Source organism: Schistocerca americana, chromosome 1 (genome assembly GCF_021461395.2).
Source record: "Schistocerca americana isolate TAMUIC-IGC-003095 chromosome 1, iqSchAmer2.1, whole genome shotgun sequence".
Taxonomy (NCBI): domain Eukaryota; kingdom Metazoa; phylum Arthropoda; class Insecta; order Orthoptera; family Acrididae; genus Schistocerca; species Schistocerca americana.
Window position 1 is genome coordinate 1,069,045,418 of NC_060119.1, and position 20,300 is coordinate 1,069,065,717.

General features: G+C 42.9%; 1 pseudogene; it reads left to right on the plus strand.

The window, feature by feature from the left end:
• The first annotated feature begins 19,790 nt into the window (after nt 1–19,790).
• On the plus strand, nt 19,791–19,908 carry LOC124554897 (annotated as a pseudogene).
• The last annotated feature ends 392 nt before the right edge of the window (nt 19,909–20,300 follow it).

Consider the following 20,300-nt stretch of genomic DNA (forward strand, 5'->3'; position numbering starts at 1 on the left):
GTGCCTGTGGTTCTGTCAGTGTGATCATGTGATGTATCTGACCCCAGGAATGTGTCAATAAAGTTTCCCCTTCCTGGGACAATGAATTCACGGTGTTCTTATTTCAATTTCCAGGAGTGTATATACGTGCTGACGTGTGGACAGAAGCCTTTCCTTGTCAAGGAAACTTACCGTATTCCAACCGAGAATAAGTTTAAGAATTCTGTAGCAAGCCGATGTTAAGGATATTAGCCTGCAATTATGCGGGTCCCTTCTTTTGCGTTTCTTTTGTAAAGTAGTCACATGTGCTTTTTTCCAGTCGCGTGGAACTTTGCACCATATGATCGGATGTAATGAGCCATGCTGGCTGCCTATGGCGTGCTATAGTCATCACTGCCATAATGTAAGCTGTTATGCACTAATGGTGTATAGCTTTGACATGGTAGGTTAACCGAGGACGTTTTAACCATCTAAAGTCTCTTGTGGTTTTAGCGCGCCGCCTGCAGGTGGTGCTTTGTATTATTATCCCAATTTGTTAGAGCGAGACCTGTTTTAACTGTTTAGACTACATTTCAGGAGGCAATAAAGCGCAGCTACTGTACTTGGACCCACTTTAATATAACGTCTGACCAGAAGCCGGTACTTGACTGTGAAGCGCTAGGTAATTCCAGTGAGTGCTCAAAACAGAAACAAAGGTGCGATGCACAGATGACCTCGACTCAAGCGCCTCTTCATTATCTGCTACGCTTTGTTCAAACTGGAGAGCTATTGTTTTCGCTATAACAGGGAATAATTGATTTTCATTTTGGAAGCAACGAACCGTGTTGGCTCGTGAAAAGTGCAATGCCGTTGAAACAGAATTCCTGCGTGAATTGGTATGTAGAATGTCCGGTGCGCATTGCGGTCGCTGATCTGTGGACTATCAGCGTTTGCACAGGCTACCCGTTCGACCCGTATCGGTCGGTGAAATGTGCACGCTGTATCGCCGCAAATATTGGGAAGCTTAACGCTTAATCAGTAATGCCTAAAGGGGCACCGTGAGTCTGATATTACAGTTACTTATTTGCTCATGTTCGGAGCAGTTAACATGAAAACTCATTGCGGTATAATTAACACACCACACAAGGACAAAATACATTAAAATATACGAATAGCTAAGTTTACTTGCTGAAGCATTGTATATTCGTTTAGTTGATACAAAAGGCAAGGTACATTAACACGTATGTTGAAAACCGCGAAAAGGAGGCATTTCTTAAAGAACATGAGGGCAGTATTCTGTAAGATCATGACATATTGTGTAGCCCTAAATGAGTCCTCTGCTTCTCAATGGTGTCCTGCAGAGGGCCTGGGGTGATGCTTATCTTGTTCGCTTCCGTAGGGAGGGGGAGGGGGGGGGGGGCGAGAGAGGGAAGAATGAGGTTTCATACATACTCCTCACATTTTTGCATCTCTTACACGACTGTTCCTTTAATTCCGATCTGTCTATTAAAAATGGAGAAATTAATTATTCAGAATTTTTATTCAGTATCCCGTGCGTTTACAGTTTGGATTGTTTACAGGCGCGCCGTTAACGCACTGGACTCGAATTCGGGAGAACAAAGGTTCAAACCCGCGTCCTGCCGTCCAGATTTAAGTTTTGTGTGATTTCTCTATATCGCTCCAGGAAAATGCTCCGATGGTTCCTTTGAAAGGGCACGGCCGATTTATTTCATCATCATTCACACAATCTGAGCGCGTGCTCCGTCTCTAATGACATCGACGTCTACGGGACGTTAAACCGAATCTTCCTTCCTTTGCCATTAGCGCTAGCCGAACGTTGCAGTTGTTACAAAATCATTTCATTTCTGAGAACCCCGGTTTTACTCTCTAGCCTTTTTTTTAAAGTCAATTCCTGCACGCCAAGTCAGTGGAAGTTGGAATTTGCTCTACTGCTGACAGTTTCTTTTGGAAACTTTCAAACCGAAAGTGACGCTGAAGAAACGTCACAGTTATAACGTTAAATCGCTGTTCATGAATCCACAGAAGAAGAGATAGTAAGCATTTGAAATATGGTATTATCCAAAAATTCTATCAGATTAACTGGACGGATAATGTACGAAATGAAGAAATTCTGAAATGTATAGGGGAGGAGAGAAATATGCTGAAGACCCTTACCAGAAGAAAGTTAGTAGCATATCTGCTATGACATGCAGAGAAAGTGCACTTCGCGTTAGAAGGAGCAGTAAAATACAAAATTTTTAGCGGCAGACAAAGACTAGAGTACGCAACAAAATACGTAGGTAGGCTATTGGGTGTAGTACTTTCGTAAAGATAATAAATTTTGTACATGACGGAAAAATATGAATGTACGCAGCTTAATTGTGTGATCAACGTGTGGAAGTTGCTTTATTGCGATGGCATACTTAGGAGAAACTTCAAAAGTTACAGATATGTGTTTCAGGCTTGTTGAAGTGTGGAAAGAACTGAAGCTTGATGGTTAAGCTCTGCATCGAAATATACACCGCCAGACAACGAAAGTGAAGCACCTAGAAGACATTGCTGGATACCTATGTAGTAGTCGTACACACCATCGGCGGGCATGTGAAAGATTATAGTTGCAATTCTCTGTTATAGGTTGAACGGCTACCGGCGTGTATTATTGTCGTTCGTGTATGGTGTTGTTCCAATGCCTGGTAGAGGATTCTGAGTGATCACTAAAAATCACGGAGGTGCCGCGAACTCGTGTGAGACAGCGAGATAAGCACCTGACTGTTTGAAAGGGGCCTCACTGTGGACCTAATGGCTGGCTGGTCGGATCGTGTAACATTCAGATTTGTAGGGCATTCGCATGTGACAGTGGCCCGATGTTGGACTTCATAGGAACGTGAAGGCCGGCATACCTACCGTCATAGTTGGAGTCAGCCATGGGAGCATCACACCAAGCACATTATAACAACTTCACATCTGCGCCTGCCATCCTAGAAAAAGTAATAGACTCCCTACAACATCCTGAGAAAGAGAAGTTCCAAGGCGGCAAGTGTTACAGGGTAACTAGTTATTGCTTTTCCACTAGGTGGAACCTCTCATTAATCAAGATAATGTATTTTATGAAATGTGTGAAGTTTATTTTGACAGGGCCGCCTATTATGGAAAGCCATATCTTGAAGGCAATATACACTCTAAGAGAAAAAACTTACGCACAACCAAGGAATTATCCGAACGGAACGAAAATCGGTATATTCGTCTGTGATGTACTATCACAGACAAACTAATGATTACAATTTCAGATAAATTAGTTGGTGTATTCAAGAGACATCTTCACAAATTGAGCAAGTCAGTAACGTGTTGGTCCACTTCTGATCCTTATGAAAGAATTTATTCGGTTTGGCATTGACTGACAGAGTTGTTGAATGTCGTCCTGAGGATATCGTTCCAGATTCTGTCCAATTGGCACGTTAGATTATCAAAATCCCGAGATGGCTGCAGGGCCCTTCCCATAATGCTCCAAAAGTTTTCAATTTGGGGTGAGTTCCTGCGACCTTAGTGGCCAAAGCAGGATTTGGCAAGCACGAAGAAAACAGCAGAAACTCTCGCCGTGCACGGTCGGACATTATCTTGCTGAAAAATAAGTCCAGGATGGCTTGCCATGAATGGCAACAAAACGGGACGTAGAACATCGTCGATGTACCGCTTTGCTGCAAGGGTAAAGCGAATGACAACCACTGGTCATCGAGGCTGAGTTCGGCCTGGAAACTCATTGGCTGGAGTAAAGTTGTCTTCAGTGATGAGTCCCCACTTGAGGTGAGCCCCGATGAAAAGCGAAGATATGTCTGAACTGACGCGTTATTGACTTGCTCATTCTGTGAAGGTCTTTCTCCTCAATAGATCATCCATTTTTTTTCTGAAACAGGTATCACTTGTCTGTGTACATGTACTTCACATCTCCCCTTTTCGATTCCTTCGTGGTGTTCCGTTCTTGTGTGTGTGTGTGTGTGTGTGTGTGTGTGTGTATGTGTGTGTGTGTGTGTGTGTGTGTGCAGAGTGTAACATATCACTTTGTTTTGTTGCTTTCGTATGATTTGCTCAGGAAGGATTATTGCGTTTATCTCAACAACTGATGCAGATGTTAATGAAATGGAAGGACAAGAGAGACGTCGTCGTGATGTTCAGCATGTTCCATGGCCACACATCAGAGAATGGCCTCGTGTAGAAGCCAAGTGTTGTCATGGATTACAACAAGAATGTAGGAAGCGTGAATAGGAAAGCAAAGCTACCAAATAGCTAGGATCAGAATGAAGAAATGTTATCAGAGTATTTTTCGCCATTTATTGAACGTTGCACTAGTCAGTGCATACACTCTATGGGCCACGAAATAAATACCACGCCGAAAACCAAAAGCTACTCATGGCCTGGAAGTTACACGACTGCGCCGACCAGTATGGGGGAAATTACTCACTGAGACAGAGTAGCGCGCACGAGGTTCAAATGCCTTTGAGCACTATAGGACTTAACTTCTGAGGTCATCAGTCCCTAGAACTTCGAACTGCTTAAACCTAACTAACCTAAGGACATCACACACATCCATGCCCGAGGCAGGATTCGAACCTGCCACCGTAGCGGTCGTGCGGTTTCAGACTGTAGCGCCCAGAACCGCGCGCACGAGGAATACGCACGTAAAGAGTTAAAATACCAATGTCACACAATGTACAGGGTTATTACAAATGATTGAAGCGATTTCACAGCTCTACAATAACTTTATTATTTGAGATATTTTCACAATGCTTTGCACACACATACAAAAACTCAAAAAGTTTTTTTTACGCATTCACAAATGTTCGATATGTGCCCCTTTAGTGATTCGGCAGACATCAAGCCGATAATCAAGTTCCTCCCACACTCGGCGCAGCATGTCCCCTTCAATGAGTTCGAAAGCATCGTTCATGCGAGCTCGCAGTTCTGGCACGTTTCTTGGTAGAGGAGGTTTAAACACTGAATCTTTCACATAACCCCACAGAAAGAAATCGCATGGGGTTAAGTAGGGAGAGCGTGGAGGCCATGACATGAATTGCTGATCATGATCTCCACCACGACCGATCCATCGGTTTTCCAATCTCCTGTTTAAGGAATGCCGAACATCATGATGGAAGTGCTGTGGAGCACCATCCTGTTGAAAGATGAAGTCGGCGCTGCCGGTCTCCAGTTGTGGCATGAGCCAATTTTCCAGCATGTCCAGATACACGTGTCCTGTAACGTTTTTTTCGCAGAAGAAAAAGGGGCCGTAAACTTTAAACCGTGAGATTGCACAAAACACGTTAACTTTTGGTGAATTGCGAATTTGCTGCACGAATGCGTGAGGATTCTCTACCGCCCAGATTCGCACATTGTGTCTGTTCACTTCACCATTAAGAAAAAATGTTGCTTCATCACTGAAAACAGGTTTCGCACTGAACGCATCCTCTTCCATGAGCTGCTGCAACCGCGCCGAAAATTCAAAGCGTTTGACTTTGTCATCGGGTGTCAGGGCTTGTAGCAATTGTAAACGGTAAGGCTTCTGCTTTAGCCTTTTCCGTAAGATTTTCCAAACCGTTGGATGTGGTACGTTTAGCTCCCTGCTTGCTTTATTCGTCGACTTCCGCGAGCTATGCGTGAAACTTGCCCGCACGCGTTCAACCGTATCTTCGCTCACTGCAGGCCGACCCGTTGATTTCCCCTTACAGAGGCATCCAGAAGCTTTAAACTGCGCATACCATCGCCGAATGGAGTTAGCAGTTGGTGGATCTTTGTTGAACTTCGTCCTGAAGTGTCGTTGCACTGTTATGACTGACTGATGTGAGTGCATTTCAAGCACGACATACGCTTTCTCGGCTCCTGTCGCCATTTTGTCTCACTGCGCTCTCGAGCGCTCTGGCGGCAGAAACCTGAAGTGCGGCTTCAGCCGAACAAAACTTTATGAGTTTTTCTACGTATCTGTAGTGTGTCGTGACCATATGTCAATGAATGGAGCTACAGTGAATTTATGAAATCGCTTCAATCATTTGTAATAGCCTTGTACTCTGTACTAGAGATCAGAAATGAGATCTGCAGACTAAAGTGGCCGTCAGCAAAGTAGGCAACTGAAGGTTACACCAGCTGTAGGAGAGAAGGGCTGTGATTCGTCCGCCTTACAGCTTTGTTGCCACATTTACATCGTAGTAGTGAAAGAGTTAGCGACAGCTGTAATGCACAGCATTCCAGAGAACCATAGTGTGTTCGCGTGTTATTTCAGTCTTCCGTGGAATAGTGCACTGACTTGTGATTTGCAGCGAGCGTAAAGGAGCAAGGGCCAACACCAGTAGGCGTGCGTAAAGGACGACAAGGCGTTCGAGAACAAACTAAAATTGTCGTATCGAACGTACTGAAGTTTTTTCCCTGATCTGACCAACAGTAAAGAAACCGAGAATAAAATAAATTTTGCACCAGTTTGTAAACTGGCAGCAAATGATTGTGGTATTTCGGAATTGACTATAGGCAGTATTAATAGTGTTGTAACCTCGGCAAAATCACCAGATGTAACCACGTGGTTTGATTCTCCAAGAAAGGGCTACAATAGAGAACAGAAATGTACGAAACTTGACGATATTAACAAAACGCTAGTGCGCGGAACTGAATTCGTTATTAGGGAAGGGAAAAGAATCCGGCAGCTAGAAAAATACAGAGAGATCTATGTGAAAGAAATTAATTATTCTAGCTCAGAGACCTCTGGTCTTCGTTTTCTTCGGTACTTGATTCTCAGTTCAGAAATTGTAATGACGGGGGAAAATTTTTATTGGAATGCAGAGGCATAGCAGCAGCAAAAGTGAAGTTATTGCGTACGATTCACTTACTGGTGCTGAGGAAAACAGGCCTGTACTATACTTAGAGAAAACTTGGTTTTCACAAAACCTTAGGAACAAATATATTTTGTTCGACTTCAGCAGAACGTTTGACTTCCTTCCATTATCTTACTGCACTTACACCCGTTAGACAGGGTATACAGAGCGTAACGGGCCTAAGCTCCAGAAATTTTTATATGTTGTACACACCTCACTGTGTTTGTAACACATTATACACTTCACAACCAGATGTTTTCTTCACGCTCGTAAATGCGTCGCTAAGTGAACTACGGTTGTCACTATAGACTAACCGTTTTGCCTCCTCATGTTCACAGTTCAACATTTTACCATCTACCCAGGGGGAAATAGGCATTAATGACTTGCTCTTGCCACATGTGCTTGGAGTTACTAACCAATATAAAAACATGCTACTCTTAATAGCTATAATTATTAGACCGCAAGTGAAGTAAATACTGATGTAATGTTGTTCAGTACACTGTCCTCAGTCACCAATAAACATATCTGCACTTTTGTGTGTGTATGTGTGTGTGTGTGTGTGTGTGTGTGTGTGTCTGTGTGTGTGTGTGTGTGTGTGTGTGTGTGTATTTATGTATGTGTATGTATATTTATAGAACTTTTTCAAAGACTGCTGTACATTTTCTTTGATTTTATTCAGAGAATGTCTAACAGTTACTTTGACATACACACAATTTCGACACATTACTGTATCTGTGACGACAATACAGAAAAACGGGACATGAGTATGAAGAGTAGTCTCTAAGTCGTAGTTATTTATTAAAATAAATCTACCTCTATCTTCGAGGAAGTTGTTGTTGTTCTGGTCTTCAGTCCACAGACTGGTTTGATGCAGCTCTCCATGCTGCTCTATCCTGTGCAAGCTTCTTCATCTCCGAGTAACTACTGCAACCTACATCCTTCTGAATCTTCTTAGTGTATTCATCTCTTGGTCTCCCTCTACGATTTTTACCGTCCACGCTTCCCTCCAATACTAAACTGGTGATCCCTTGATGCCTCAGAATATGCCCTACCAACCGATCCCTTCTTCTAGTCAAGTTGTCGCACAAATTCCTCTTCTCCCCAGTTCTATTCAGTACCTCCTCATTAGTTATGTGATCTACCCATCTAACCTTTAGCATTCTTTTGTGGCACCACATTTTGAGAGCTCCTATTCTCTTCTGGTCTAAACAATTTATCGTCCATGTTTCGCTTCCATACATGGCCACACTCCATACAAATACTTTCAGAAAAGACTTCCTGACACTTAAACCAATAGTTGATGTTAACAACTTTTTCTTCTTCAGAAACGCTTTCGTTGCCAAAGCCAGTCTACATTTTATATCCTCTCTACTTCGACCATCATCAGTTATTTTGCTCCCTAGACAGCAAAACACATCTACTATCTCAAGTGTCTCATTTTCCTAATCTAATTTCCTCAGCATCACCTGATTTAATTCGGCTACATTTCATTATCCTCGCAAGTTAGAGAAATGAATGATAAACTAAACAACTTGCTATTAGCTCTTAGAAGCAAATTCCCATGAACAAAAATATATACAAATATCGCGTTTTTGGTCGAAGGTATATAACAAATGGCTCTAACCACTAAGGGACTTAACTTCTGAGATCATCGGTTCACTAGAACTTAGAACCACACACTTCCATTCCCGAGGCAGTATTCGGGCCTGCGACCGTAGCAGCAGTGCTGTTCCGGACTGAAGCGTCTAGAACCGCTCGGCCACAGCGGCCGGCGGTATATAACAGTGACGTTACTTTGTGCCTTGTTTTTTTTCACGGGCCACCTATGTTTGCTTATGGTTTCAATGTAATAAACAATAATAGTACCACTTTGTTTGTACGAGATGAAGTTTGTATGTTTTCGTCTGAAGTGAGGTCTATAGCATCTAACTTTTTGCAGAAATAAGTCTTCGTCTTATTGATCATATTGGTAATTGTATACACTGCATCACTTAATATTATTCGTACGACTTCCAAAGACTCACAAAATACAACTTTGTTAGAGGCCATCTGATTCCGAGTTGGGGTCATTTCTGCCGTCTTATTGCTACACTACAACGGTAAGATCGTGCGCTCAACCTCCACATTAAGTCACGACTAGCCTCACTCCAGCACGCTTTCGCAAGAGAGAAGTAGTTGACGAGTAGGAAGCGACCGCAGCTCCGCCTTTCTCAGACTCGTCATACTTGTGGAACTCTGATGGATGGGAAGGAGAGAAGCCGAAGTATCACCTACGTACAAGAGGCGCCTTGATTTTTAATGTATGCAACCCTCAACACTTCTATCGTACTCCGTTTCTGATCTCTACTCTGCAAAAAAACGTTCAAATGTATGTGAAATCTTATGGGACTTAACTGCTAAGGTCATCAGTCCCTAAGCTTACACACAACCTAAATTATCCTAAGCACAAACACACACACACCCATGCCCGAGGAAGGATTCGAACCTCCACCGGGACCAGCCGCACAGTCCATGACTGCAGCGCCTCAGACCGCTCGGCTAATCCCGCGTGGCTCTACTCTGCAACTTACATTGTTAACATGGCATGTCGAATATAAATGTGGCATCTGTACCATTATTTCTTAATAAAAACACAAAACTCCTATTTATCGGTTTGTTCTACTTACGTTATTCCCGTCGACATCGAGGTCATTAGACTTACGAGACGTGCGAGGAAAGTAATGATGCTGACAACACTGAGAGCCATCTGACTACATCGTGTTGTACTTCTGAGGACGTGTGTGTTCATCCCTTCCTCACGCTCAATCCGAGTTTCAAATCCGTACAGCTGTCACCTGATTTTTGAGAGCGCCATCAGTGAAGTTGTATTTTTTTGTGTGTTATGAAAATGAAACAGTAGAATTTAGAGCAACGTTGTGCTATCGAGTTTCGTGTTAAATTTGGGGAATACGTGAGTGTGAGCTTTAAAAAATTGAAACAGGCATTTGAGAAATATTCCTTATAAGGAGCACACGTTTTTCGCCGGCACAAATTATTTTTGGGAGACAAAGAACATGTCGAAGATGAACCTCACTCAGGGAGACCTTCAGAAACCGATGAAAAAGGGGAATGTGTGCGTGCTCATGTGAGGTCAGATCGACATTTAAAAATAAGAATGATGGGTGACCTGTTAAATATTTTCAATGTACATCAAATTTTGAGCGAAGTTTTGGACATGCGAAAGGTTAGTGCCAAAATGATGCCGAAAAAACTCACTGTAGAGCAGAAGACGAATAGAAGAAACGTGTGCGTTGATCTTTTTAAGAGGACTGCCAATGACCGCGAATGGTTCAGTCTTGTGATCACATGTGAGGTGGACTTGGATTTTTTAACACTGAAACAAAGTGGAAAAGTGATGAGTGGCACATTGAGACGTCTGCTCGACCGAAAAAAGTTCCAATGAACAAATTAAAGATAAAAACAATGATGATTTGCTTTTTTGACGGTAGGGATATCGTGTATAAAGAATTTACTTTTCCAGGACAGCCTGTCAACCAAGCGTTTTACGACGGCGGTCTCGATAGGCTCAGGAAAAAGGGTAAAACGAGTGAGACTGGATATTACAGACAAGTGGATGGTGCATCAGGACAACGCCCCATGTCACGCGTCCAGTTCCATCATGGAATTTTTTACCTCAAAAGGCATTCTTGTTGTTTCACAACCCCCATAATCACCTGATCTGAATCCTTGCGACCTTTATTATTTTCTCAAAATTGCAAAACGTCTTAAAGGGACGTCAATTTGGAACCCTGGAGGACATTCAAAAGCATGTAACTGACAACAATATGGGATTGTGAGTCCGTCAAACGTTTATTCCACAACACTACCGCATCCCCAAGCGTATGACGTTGATATACATAAGTTCACCTTTTAGTACTTGTTTACCAACAGCTGGTCACACAGTTGCAGATGACATGATGTACGCTAAGAAGAAACGGCAACAGAAAAAGAACAGAAAATATGCCGCAAACAGCAAGAACAATACTTAAAAAAATGTTTCAAATGGCTCTGAGCACTATGGGACTTAACAGCGGAGGTAATCAGTCCCCTAGAACTTAGAACTACTTAAACCTAACTAACCTAAGGACATCACACACATCCATGCCCGAGGCAGGATTCGAACCTGCGACCGTAGCAGCAGCGCGGTTCTGGATTGAAGCGCCTAGAACCGCTCGGCCAGTCCGGCCGGCAATACTTAAAAAAGCTTGCCATAACACAATAAATAAGGTAGTGTGAAAGTATCCAGAAAACTATATTTCAAAATACGAACTGTAAAAAGGTAACACAAATATTACAAGTCCTCTATGCTTAATAACCATACCAGGCTTGTTTTTGACATTAACGGTCACAGGACGTCCTTCAACAATACGCTTCAAAGTACAAGCGAAAGGACGCCAACGCAGCCAGTCAAATTCCTCAAACAAAATAACATTGTGTATGCGAGGATCATAACCTCCAAAACCAAATTCTGAACAAAACGGCACATACACATGCTGCCTACGTGAAAGAACCTTTTCAGTTAAGGTGGATTTGCCAATATTTGTGTCTCCATATAGGTATAATTGCTTTTTACGCACCACTTTGGACCGAAAGGCCTCATTATACCAGCGGACCACGCGACCCGCCCAGCCATTATATGTGAGATGGCACTCGGTTAGGCAACGTGCAACACTGTGTTGGCTATCTGGAACGTACTTGAATATTGTGTTGCGGAAGAATTGTTCGCTAAAGGTAACAACACACATATACATGCATATTTGAAATTGTCTGAGGCCAAGTTACTTGCAGAAGTTAGAACAGGCCTCGAATTTATGTTCGGTAGCATTACTGGTGTTTTCGATGTACAAAAATGCCGTAGTAGGAAAAATGCTTTGAATTATATAACTAAAGCAGATGCTGAGCCTATTTCCAATTGTAATGAATCGTCATTGTCATTTAACGCACGATTACGTCGTTGGGCGGAACGTACTGATTTTATAGACTATACAGATCCTTTTCTTGTAAATAATTGGTCTCGTGTTAGGTTTATTGAGAAGTACTTCGAATCGTTTCAGGGTAAGAAGTGTGTTGCACGTTGCCTAACCGAGTGCCATCTCACATATAATGGCTGGGCGGGTCGCGTGGTCCGCTGGTATAATGAGGCCTTTCGGTCCAAAGTGGTGCGTAAAAAGCAATTATACCTATATGGAGACACAAATATTGGCAAATCCACCTTAATTGAAAAGGTTCTTTCGCGTAGGCAGCATGTGTATATGCCGTTTTGTTCAGAATTTGGTTTTGGAGGTTATGATCCTCGCATACACAATGTTATTTTGTTTGAGGAATTTGACTGGCTGCGTTGGGGTCCTTTTCGCTTGTACTTTGAAGCGTATTGTTGAAGGACGTACTGTGACCGTTAATGTGTTACTGTGTTTGTGTAACTACGCTATTTTCTGCATGTTTTAGATTTAAAGAACCCACTGATGATGGCGGTATTTGTCACCGAAACTAGTTTGGGGAGTAAATAAGTAAACAGATAACAAAGTGTTTTGCATCAAGGTGGACTCACAATTCCCATATTGTTGTTTTTCTGTGGAAACACGGACCAAATGGAAGAGTTCCACCTAAGGTTATATATAAATGACATGTTAAGGGCCTTAGCAGTTGAAGCCTTTCAGCGCTGCTACCAAAACTGGGAATAACCCCGCCGGTATATACCGGGTGATCAAAAAGTCAGAATAAATTTGAAAACTTAATAAACCACAGAATAATGTAGATAGAGAGGTAAAAATTGACACACCTGCTTGGAATGAAATGGGGTTTTATTAGGAAAAAAAAGTACTGCTAGACGCGTGAAAGATCTCTTGCGCGCGTCGTTTGGTGATGATCGTGTGCTCAGCCGCCATTTTCGTCATGCTTGGCCTCCCAGGTCGCCAGACCTTAGTCCGTGCGATTATTGGCTTTGGGGTTACCTGAAGTCGCAAGTGTATCGTGATCGACCGACATCTCTAGGGATGCTGAAAGACAACATCCGACGCCAATGCCTCACCATAACTCCGGACATGCTTACAGTGATGTTCACAACATTATTCCTCGACTACAGCTATTGTTGAGGAATGATGGTGGACATATTGAGCATTTCCTGTAAAGAACATCATCGTTGCTTTGTCTTACTTTGTTATGCTAATTATTGCTATTCTCATCAGATGAAGCGCCATCTGTCGGACATTTTTTGAACTTTTGAATTTTTTTGGTTCTAATAAAACCCCATGTCATTCCAAGCATGTGTGTCAATTTGTACCTCTCTATCTACATTATTGCGTGATTTATTCAGTTTTCAAATATATAGTGACTTTTTGATCACCCGGTAGTTGCCGAAGGGAGCTACTTTGAAGACAGCAATACTGTTGTTTGAAAAAGAAATAACAACTTTGGTAGATAAAAAACCAGTCTCACTACTTTTCTCACACGCCTCGTAGAGCACACCCTCGGACTGTTTTAAGGATTGGGGAGCCAATCGTCCGTTCCGTTTCATAGGAACCATACCAGCATTTGGCTGAAGCGATTTGGAGAAATCACAGTAAGCCTAAATCTTGGCCAGAAGCGAATTTGAACCGTAGTCCTCGCGAGTCCAATATGCTAACCATTGCAACACCTCACTCGGTTCAGAAATAAACATTTGCCTTTTGTTCCTAAAATAGTTGTTGCTATGCTGTCCTTTATTTCTTGATCTATATCCTTCACGTGCCTTTGCAGCTTGTAGGAAAATTATAGTGCCAGTCGTCGTTGAAGCGAAGTGGAGAACGCAGCGCGAGCAGTATTATGGCTCTCGACGCGAGCTGAGGAAAGCATGAGTCACGAGACAGGTGCCTAGGAGTCGACCGCAAATCAGTTCCAGGAGAGTGCCCGGGAAGGGCGCGCGGAGAATGAAGAATCCCGACGTAGCGCTGGTCGTTTCGCAACAGCGGGCAGCAGTTGGGGGATCACGACAGGCGGGCTAAAAACCGCGCGCAGCGGGTCTGCGACCGCACCGCGGCCCAGCCGGATCATGGCGGAGAACCGGTTCTGCGGTCGTCCTGTAGGGCGCGGGGGGAAGGAGCGGCGGAGGAGGCACGAGGCAGAATGAAGGCGGCGGGCTGGCTGGCTGGCGCCCTGCAGTCTGCCGCCTGCGAGGCCCTGGCGGGGTCGCCAACGACAGGTGGCGCGCTGCCGCCGCCGCGGCCGCACTCCGAACCACACTCAGCTGCACCTGCTGTTTGTTGCCAGCTACGCCGCTGACGCTGTCTAATAGGTCAGTTGATTTTCTCTTAATGTTTACAAGGATATGTGGTCACAAACGTGTAAAGCAGAGTACACTTATAGTCTGGTATCGTGAACGGTGACTGCAAAGGTAAACAAAGCTGACGCTGAAACTGATGCGAGGAAATAAGACCACTCCTACGAACGTGTGCGCCTGTAATGTTTCATTAACACATCTTGGTATCGAACAATTTTTGCGACTAGTTAACAAGTGTAAGTTTCACGTCATTACTTGTTTTGTAAATAAAACCACCTTTTCCTGTTGCCACTTAATTTATTTTTCCCAGAAGCGTTTCGCCTATTTCTTGTTCTAAGGCATCATCAGTGTGATCTATAACGATACAGTTTTGTTATTTTTAGATTATGAAACAATTCACGTCTCGACTTTTATGTAAAAAAAAGCAATTACTTACGATTTGCTGTGATCTGTGTTTCCTCTCCTCTTTTCTGGAGGTCGTACTACCAATTTATTACCGACATATGATCACAATTTTCAATTCCGAACTGTTTCATACTGTTTCTCCTTATTTTTGTGGTGTACTACTATCCTTTTGCCACTCAATATAACTATTTCTTCGGACACTGTGCTTTTAACAATGTAAATAGTGTTTCCTCCTGTTTGGTGTGTTTACCTGCTTGTTGCCAACCTAACGACGTACATGTTCAAAACCATCCTCTATTGGTGATTTTTATATCGTTCGTGTTTATGAGACAGAGAGTAAGCTGAAGAGGTTTTTTTGTGTTGGGGGGCGGGGGGATAGCTGTTAGCGAGTGGCTGAAAGCTTTGGAGACAGCTGATATGACTTTCCGTTTCAATTTTCTGAGGAGGTGTTCATGGATAGTGAGCGTAAAGATATTGGGTGGTATTATTGCTATGTTGGATGGTATTATTATATTTGCCAGTGTTATTCTATTATTTTATCTATCAGTGTAAGCAATGAATTGGCATATTCACTTGATCATTCAACAGTGTTTTCCCTTCTGCTTCAGTTACCACATACAGAAAACCAAAGCAGAAAGGAAAACACTGTTGAATGATCAAGTACACATGCCAAACAGTTCATTGTTTACACTAACAGGTAAAATAATAGAATAACACGCCTAAAGAGGATTAATATAATAATAATACCACCCAAAATCTTTACGCTCACTGTCCATGAACACCTCCACAGAACATTCAAAGGAAAAGTCAAATCAGCTGTCACCAACGCTTTCAACCACTCGCTAACAGCTAGAACATTCATATTCAACACCCTCAACTGAAAAAAACACGCTCTTCAGCTTACTCATTCTATCATAAACACGCACGATATAAACGTCATGAATAGAAGATGGTTTAGAACATATACGTCGTTAGGTTGGCAACAAGTAGGTAAACACACCAAACAGGAGGAAACTCATAATGTAATTGCAATTTTTACGTTGTTAAAAGCACAGTGTCCGAAGAAATAGTTATATCGAGTAGCAAAAGAACAGTAGTACACCACAAAAATAAGGAGGAACATGTTGAACAATATGAAAAAGGTCGTAACTCGAAATTGTGCCTAAAACTCGGTAACAAAGTGGTAGTGCGACCTCCAGCCCAGATGAAACACAGATCACATCAAATCGTAAGTAATTACTTTTTTATATAAAAATCGCGACGTGAGCTGTTTGATAATCTAAAAATAACAAAACTGTATCGTTATAGATCCCACTGAAGATGCCTTTTAACAAGAAAAAGGCGAAACGCGTCTGGGAAGAATAAATTAAGTGACATCAGAAAAAAGCAGTTTTATTTACAAAACAAGTATTTCTATACTTGCTGCGGAAGATGGCCACGCAAACAAACTCGTTGTTCACATCATTGTCTAGTCTTTTCGACTGGACGTTGATGACTTGGATGTCAGTATGCCGCTTATGAATTCATTGAAGTAGCTCTGCACTCTGACTTAACGACGCTTCTTGTACTCTATTGCAGAAATTCTCACGCCAGAAAAGTTGGTACTTAACGACGCACAGCTACATTGTCAGCAAACAGGTTGAGTGTGCCGCTCGTACAGTCTGAAAGATCCTTCGTTATATAAAATATCTTTTAAAAAGATATATAAAAACAAGTATGTGCAAGTGTCCCACTTAGGTAGGCAGTCTTGAACATTTCATAGTAAATCCACCTATCATCTAACAAGGCTTGCCACAAGTGAGAATACGCAGAGTTGCGAATATTTTATTGTATGATCAATGCTTCTATAGCCTAACGTACTTCCGTAACAGATTTTTAAAATATGCTAGTTTATCTTATAGTTACATGACAGTTCTTATAGTACCCTGAATACGATCTTGAGAAAAAACACAAAAATGTGCAAAATTTGAAAACCAAAACTACCAGTAAAACGCAAACCTCGTTGTTGAGACACGGAAATTGTACATGTTGACTACTGGCCTTCATGTTTATCACATTTTTCGCCTCTTAGGCGAAATATTTGACAACGAACAAAAATAAATGCAACACTGTGTTCTAGTTACACTACAGATCAACAATAGTTAATCACTGGTATAGTTACCTCTGGATTCAACCAATAGGTAGTCTCTTCGGTTGACTCTTTTTATATCGTATCTCAATTTTTATGCATTAACAGATTTCTGTCGCTTGAGCGAAGCGGTGTGGTATTGTGAATTAACAACACTAAGCGCAAATATCAAGTCAAGGAATGTTCCTGTCAGGCTCTCTTTTTAATTTTCTGACATTCACTCATTTCACTTTCACTCACTTTCATTTTCTTTCATATAGCACTCTGTGTGTCTATAGGGTCCAAGCGACATGTGAAGAAAAACGAAAGAGGAAAATGTAATGGTTTCTTCATCTTCTACTAAATTTCTTTTAGTGTCACCTAAAAGGACCAATGCTCATCAGAAACTACCATAGCATCTGTACTTCACTACTTGTGTAGTGTTCAAACAAACAACAGTATGAGTTGGTGGTGTGTCAGGCTAATCTAAGTAGATCAATATTCCTTTATTATTCGCTGTAACATCTTGCGTGTAGAGGGTGTTTCTGTTAAAGGCAGTACTGAAGCTACATTTTTTTTTAAATACAAGTGGAAGTGATATACGATTTTCATAGTTTTGCTCTTCGTACAATGGTTTGCATCTCTCACACACTTTTTTATTGTCTTTTTCGTTTTCGTCTATGAATCCTCCCTGGTAAGGATCCAGGATGACGAGCAAATTTCAAGTATTTATTGGACTAGGGTTTTGGAACCTACCCACCTTTGTGGGTGGACTACGTTTCCGGAGAACCTTCCAATGAATATGAGTCTGGAATCTGTTTTAGCTGAGAATAGTTTATGTGTCGGTCCACTTTAAATCTCTCCGTACGCATACTCCTACATACTTTACGGGTGCGATTCCTTCCAGCGATTGTTCTGCAATCGTATAATCATACAGTAATGAATCTTTCTGCCTGTTTACGTGGAATAAGTTACTTTTATTTGTATTGATGGTCAACTGCGAATCCTTGCACCAAGTGTCGATCTCCTGCAGCTCATCCTACATTTCGCCATAATTTTCTTGCATTGCGACTTCTCTGTAAACAACAGCACCATCCGTTAAAAGCCTCTTAGAACTCCCGACGTTATCCACTAGATCATTTATGTACACAATGAAGTGACAGAAGTCATGGAACAGCGATATGCTTTAACAGACTTTGGCTACGACGTTTTTTGCCGCGCAGTCCTTACATAAAAACTTTTCGGTTCATTTGTCGCGTCAGATTTGGATAAATTATCGGTGCACAGCCTGTTAAATAACCACAAGATCTTGTTTGAACAAACGAGAATACTGCCTCACGCTTCGAACTGTTGGGACTCTGTGATCATAGAAGCTATTGAAAGGCTGTCCGCTGTGGCCGAGCGGTTCTAGGCGCTTCAGTCCGGAACAGCGCTGCTGCTACGGTCGCAGGTTCGAATCCTGCCTAGGGCATGGATGTGTGTGATGTCCTTAGGTTAGTTAGGTTTAAGTAGTTCTAAGTCTAGGGGACTGATAACCTCAGACGTTAAGTCCCATAGAGCTTAGAGCCATTTTTTTGAGCTGTTGAAATCATACTTTGTGAAAACAACTTCAATAAGGACACCGGCTATGCACTGAGCAATACATGCATGGAAACGTGCACTTGACAAGGGGGAAAAAAACGCAGAGGAATACTGCCCGCAGTGCACCATCTGATGTGACGGATGGCGCTGCAAGCAAAACTACGTAGCACAAGCAAAATCTATGGACGTACAGCTCGCCACCTATCTACGCGCCATCATGACGTAATCCAGCCAATCGGATGCCGTTCTGGTGATGTAAAAGAGGGAACCTTGACGACTCCCGACAGCGATTTTAGACTTTGATGGTGGATATCATCGGAAGCTTGGAATTTTATCTCAATTTTTATGCATGAACAGATTTTTGACCGCGGATTGGTAGCTGGACCTAGACGCATGAAACATTCTGTTTTGGAGATCGTTAGGGAATTCAGTATTCCCAGAACTGCAATGCCAAGAGTGTGCCGAGAATACTACATTTCATGCATTACCTCTCATCACGGACAACGCAATGGCCGACGGCCTTCATTTAACGACCAAGAGCAGCAGTGGTTATGTAGAGGTGTCAGTGCTAACAGACAAGCAACACTGCGTGACGTAACAGCAGAAATGAATGTGGGACTACGACGAACGTATCCGTTTGGACAGTGCTTCGAAATCTGGCGTTAATGAGCCATGGCAGTAGACGACCAGCAAGAGCGCCTTTGCTAACGGCACAATATCGCTTGCAGTGCCTCTCCTGGGCTCGTCACCATAACGGTTTGAGCGTAGGACTGGAGAAGCATGGCCTGGTCAGCTGAGTCCCGATTTCAGTCGGTAAGAGCTAATGGTAGGGTTCGAATGTGGCGCAGACCCCACAAAGCCATGGACCCAGTTTGTCAACAAGGCATGGATACAGAAAATGTTCGACTGCTGCTCTGACCAGCACATTCTCCAGATCTCTCACCAATTGAAAACGTCCGGTCAATGGTGGCCCAGCAACTGGCTTCTTCACAATACGCCAGTCAGTACTCTTGATGAACTGTGGTATCGTGTTGAAGCTGCATGGGCAGCTGTACCTGTACACGCCACCCAAGCTCTGTTTCACTCATTGCCGAGGCGTATCAAGCCCGTTATTACGACCAGAGGTGGTTGTTCTGGGTACTGATTTCTCCGGATCTAAGCACCCAAATTGTGTGAAAATGTAATCACATGTCAGTTCTAGTGTAATATATTTCTCCAATGAATACTCGTTTATCATCTGCATTTCTTCTTGGTGTAGCAACTTTAATGGCCAGTAGTGTAATTTGGCCAACTAGATCGCCCGACATGAATCCCATCGAACACTTACCGGACATAATCGAAAGGTCAGTTCGAGCACATAATCCTGCCTCGGTAACACTTTCACAATTATGGAGGATTATAGAGGCAGCGTGGCTCAATATGTCTGCACGGGACTTCCAGCGACTTGCATTCATACTGCTTCGAGTTGCTGGACTACCTGGCCAAAAGGAGATTCGACACGATATTAAGAGGTATCTCATGACTTCTGTCAACTCAGTGTGTTGTGAAAAGTAATGGTCCTACAACAGTCCTTTCAGGCACGCCGGAAGTTTCTTTTGCCAACGGCCCTGCCGCAGTGGTAACACCGGTTCCCGTCAGATCACCGAAGTTAAGCGCTGTCGGGCTGGGATAGCACTTGGATGGGTGACCATCTGGTCTACCGAGCGCTGTCGGCAAGAGAAGTAGCGGCTCCGGTCTCGTAAACTGACATACGGCCGGGAGAGCGGTGTGCTGACCACATGTACCTCCACATCCGCATCCAGTGACGCCTGTGGGCTGAGGATGACACGGCGTCCAGTCGGTACCTTTGTGCCTTCATGGCCTGTGCGGGAGGAGTTTTTAGTTTTAGAAAGTTTCTTTTACGTCTGAAGATTTCTCTCCGTTGAAAATGACATGTTGTGTTCTGTTTGCTAGAAACTTTTCAGTCCAATCACTGAGCTGATCTCATATTCCGCACGGTCGTACAGCATGCGGGAATATTATTCCATTCAAATTAAAAGAATATTCGATTCACTGCCTCTGCAAAGGGAAGGGAAACTACGTTTCAACGTCCCGTCAAAGGCGAGGT